The sequence below is a fragment of the Mustela lutreola genome, chromosome X (assembly GCF_030435805.1).
Source record: "Mustela lutreola isolate mMusLut2 chromosome X, mMusLut2.pri, whole genome shotgun sequence".
NCBI classification, from domain to species: domain Eukaryota; kingdom Metazoa; phylum Chordata; class Mammalia; order Carnivora; family Mustelidae; genus Mustela; species Mustela lutreola.
The window spans coordinates 6,528,365-6,532,599 of record NC_081308.1 but is presented as its reverse complement, the minus strand read 5'-3'; the positions used below and the strand labels follow the sequence as shown (position 1 = coordinate 6,532,599).

The 4,235-nt window shown below is 44.7% G+C and overlaps 1 non-coding gene across 1 annotated transcript; it reads left to right on the top strand.

Annotated features, from left to right (window-relative positions):
- Positions 1 to 1,449: 1,449 nt before the first annotated feature.
- TRNAV-UAC (transfer RNA valine (anticodon UAC)) lies at positions 1,450 to 1,521 on the top strand. Its single transcript has one exon. It is a non-coding gene; the product is annotated as a tRNA-Val (tRNA).
- The last annotated feature ends 2,714 nt before the right edge of the window (positions 1,522 to 4,235 follow it).

The window sequence follows — 4,235 nt, the reverse complement described above, 5'->3', positions numbered from 1 at the left end:
ACTCCATTGGGTTCACTTGGATAATCCAGAATAATCTTCCTGTCTCTTCAGATCTCTAATTTAACCACATCTGCACAGCCCCGGTTGTGTCTGGACATCTTTCGGGACCATTCTCCTGCCCCCCACAGATGTGATTCAGACCAGGTATTTCGCATTGGCCGAGATGTGACACGCTTTCGTTCAAAACCAGGACACGGTGTTATGGTTCCTGCATCCCTCAAGAGGGGTGGTTTTACTTCCCAGGAACATTCGGCAATATCTGGAGACATTTTTGATTGTCAAGATGCAGAGTGGGTTGGGAGCTGCTGGAACGTAGCGAGCAGAGGCCCCGCATTATAGCACCGAGGTTGAGAAATTCTGGGCAAGAAGCAACGGAAAGGCAAAGAGCATCTTCCGTTCTCTGCTGGATATCTACAAAGAGCGGGTAATCGATGAATATTGTTGCATGAATAATTAGCCTGCTCCACAGATACATCACACCTTGCCGTCAAATGGCCTTAGATTTAGTGACCGCAGCTCAGACAGGGCCCTGTGAGATGCTAAAAATTGAATGTAATTCAGAATATCCAAAAAAGTATGCGTTCCTGCTGAAATCACAAAAAGAGAGGCGCCCAGACTTGATGGGCCTGTAGGGAAGAAAACACACCACCTCTTAAGCAATCTTGCCCTAGAATCCAATCCCAGTCTGATCAAAGCTTCTAGAAAGATTCCACGGATTCCCAAGGTCTTATTAGCAGATAAAAGGGTATTTACACATCTTAGGATTCCTCGAGTGCAAAGGTCTTTGGAGCTAGAGAGAAAAGTATATTGTGAGAGCCACCTACACTCCAGTCAAGGGATAGAGCTTAAAACTAAGGGATGGTCGGGGCTGGGGGGTGCCTCAGTTGGGGGAGTGTGTGACTCCTGACCTCAGGGTCATGAGTTCAAGCCCCATGTGGGGTGTACAGGTTACTTAAAAATAAAGTCTTAAAAACAACAGCAACAACTAAGGGTCAGGGTCTTGAGACCACATCCCATGAAATACAGCAATACATAGCAATCATTAATAGCCTTCAAGTGTCCCAGTAGGGGCATTGACAGGAATCTAGCTAGGGGCCAGCTCAAATCTTGGATGTATATGCAGGCTCGGGCATGGGATGGTAACTGTTGTCTGTGATGGGGATACGCCTGAGCCTGAGAATTTAGAAAAAGTACAGAAATTTAAGAGAAGCAAAACTACAGGATTCGTATTTGGGGTGAAGAGGGAATCTGTGCATATTTGACATCTTATGCATTTGTAAAGTTTCCAAGATTTTCTGAGCTTTGGAAACCACTGTAAAATGCATAATTAGGTAATTAATCTAAACTTGTCATTTTAGTTGAAAACTAATTTTATCCACAGTATTGGAACCTTTTTTTTCTTTTTCAGTATTGGGACATTTTTAAGAAAACATAAAAACAAATAATGAAGGTTCCAAGTGTAGTGGTTATCACGTCTGCTTTACACGCAGAAGGTCCTGGGTTCGAGCCCCAGTGGAACCACGGGTGGAAAGTTCTTTTTCTCTGGGGCGCCTGGGTGGCTCAGTCTGTTGGGCATCTGCCTTCAGCTCAGGTCTGATCCCAGTGCCCCGGGATCAAGTCCTGCATCAGGCTCCCTGCTCCACAGGGAGTCGGCTTCTCCCTCTGCCTGCTACTCAGCCCTACTCATGTTCTCTCTTTCAAATAGACAAATAAAATCTTCAAAAAAAGAAAGAAAACTTAAGCTTCACTATATGTTTAATTCATTAGACTTAAAAGTCATTTGCGTATTGTTAATTGAGACAGTTGAAGTGATTAAAAAGGAAACTACAGTACACTGTCGTGTGGGGCGTTTGGGGCTTTTTTTTAAGGATTTTTTTTAAAGATTTTATTTATTTATTTCACAGACAGAGATCACAAGTAGGCAGAGAGGCAGGCTCCCTGCTGAGCAGGGAGCCCGATGCGGGACTTGATCCAAGGACCCTGGATCATGATCTGAGCTGAAGGCAAAGGCTTTAACCCACTGAGCCACTCAGGTGCCCCTTTAGGATTTTATTTTTAAGTCATCTGTATGCCCGATGTGGGGTTTAAACTCAACCTCAAGATCAAGAGTCGCATGCTCCCTGACGGAGCCAGCCGGGCGCCTCACACTGAGTTTTTGTTTTGTTTTAAAGATTTTATCTATCCATTTGACAGAGAGAGATCACAAGTAGGCAGATAGGCAGGCAGAGAGAGAGAGAGGAGGAAGTAGGGCCCCCGCTGAGCAGAGACCCCGATGTGGGGCTCCATCCCAGGACCCTGGGATCATGACCTGAGGGGAAAGCAGAGGCTTACCCCACTGAGCCACCCAGGCGCCCCCCACACTGAGTTGTAAATGTGCTTGCAAATTCATGACAGTATTTAATGAACTAAGTTTGCCAGTAGGATCAAGCATTTTCCAGAGGTCCCTTGCAAGAGGTTGTTACTATTTGCTGGACTTTAAAATGAATTAATAAAAAGAATAATAAGGTTTCTCGGCTGCACTTAAAAGGTTAACGTAAACAAGGCTTTTTTTTTTTTTTTAGATTTTATTTATCTGACAGACAGAGATCACAAGTGGACAGAGAAGCAGGCAGAGAGAGAGAGGGGGAAGCAGGCTCCCTGCCGAGCAGAGCCCGATGCAGGGCTCGATTCCAGGACCCTGAGATCATGACCTGAGCCTAAGGCAGCAGCTTTAACCCACTGAGCCACCCGGGCACCCCTAAACATGGCATTTATACCTGCAACTTAAATCAACTATCAAATCTGTAAAAATGCATAAATCTTTCTTACACATACACACAGACACACACACACTCCACTTTTGGGGGTTCTAATCGCCACTTCCAGAGAGCTGTACGATGGACAAATCACAAATTACTATGCTCACATTTACAAATGCACAAGCCCGTCTTTGCAAGCCTACGGCAATAATGTGAGCGAATACCAACATTGTTTACCAGATAAATTCCACCCAACTCAGGAACCTTACTCAGCCCTCCAGACCCTTCTTAGAGCTGATGAGGTCTGATATGAGCCAGGCTGCCTTCCTCCCGAGGTGCAGCGCTTCTGTTCTTTTGAACAGAATCTCACTTTTAATAGTCTGCCCTTGTCATGGTCTCATCCACTACAGATGTGTGTGTGAGAGATGGGCTGTCATCGGAATAAATTATTTCCCCCCAGCCAGCTTGTTTAGGTTCCTTATAAAGCACCAGCTTAGCTCTGTACTACTTGAACTAGGAACTGTTGATCTGGTCCCAAGAACCCCATTCGTGGCCACTGTGTGCTTTGGAAGTTCCCAATCTCTGACTGTTTGAATTCCGCCGTGGTCTGATTGTGCCCGAGCAAACCAAGTCATACCATGTGGTCTGCAGGGCAGCCCCATCACCCCGCACTCCAGACCTACGGAAGCAGGATCTGCTTCTTAACAAGATCCCCCCCAGTGAGTCCCGTGCAGGTGATGGTTTAGGAAGCAGCTGGCTGGAGAAGAATCCAAGAAGCACTAACAGCTTTTGCCATGATGCTGTGTTGCTTGGGTTTCTGCTCAACAGAGTACACGGTAGCATTTGGTTTAGTTACTTATTTTTTATTTCTCTTTTTATTTTTATTTTTTCTATCTTCTATTTTATTATTTTATTTTATCTTCTATTTTTATTTTTATCATTTCTATTTTTTATTTTATTATTCTCTTTTTATTTTTTTTTATATGTCAAAGATGAAATCTTTATTTTTTTCAAATTATTTTTTTAGGGACGTCTGGCTGGCTCAGTCATTAGGCCTCTGCCTTCGGCTCAGGTCATGATCCCAGGGTCCTGGGATCGAGTCCCGCATCGGGCTCCCTGCCCAGCAGGAAGCCTACTTCTCCGTCTCCCACTCCCCCTGCTTGTGTTCCCTCTCTCGCTGTGTCTCTGTCAAATAAACAAATAAAATCTTCAAAAAAATTTTTTTAATTTAAATTCAACGAATTCACTTATAGAGCATTATCGGTTTGGGAGTAGAGGTCAGTGATGCATCAGTCTTACATAACACTCTGAGCTCATCCCATCATGGGCGCTCCTTCAGGTCCCTCACCCAGTGCCATTTGTTTGAAATGAAAATGTCACTTTTCCGCAAGTTTCCTCTATCAGTCATTCAATTATGTGTATATTTGTTATTGAGTGAACACGCTGTTTGCACGGGAGGCTCTGGGGAGACGGAGGGGGCGGGACGTTTCAGCGACT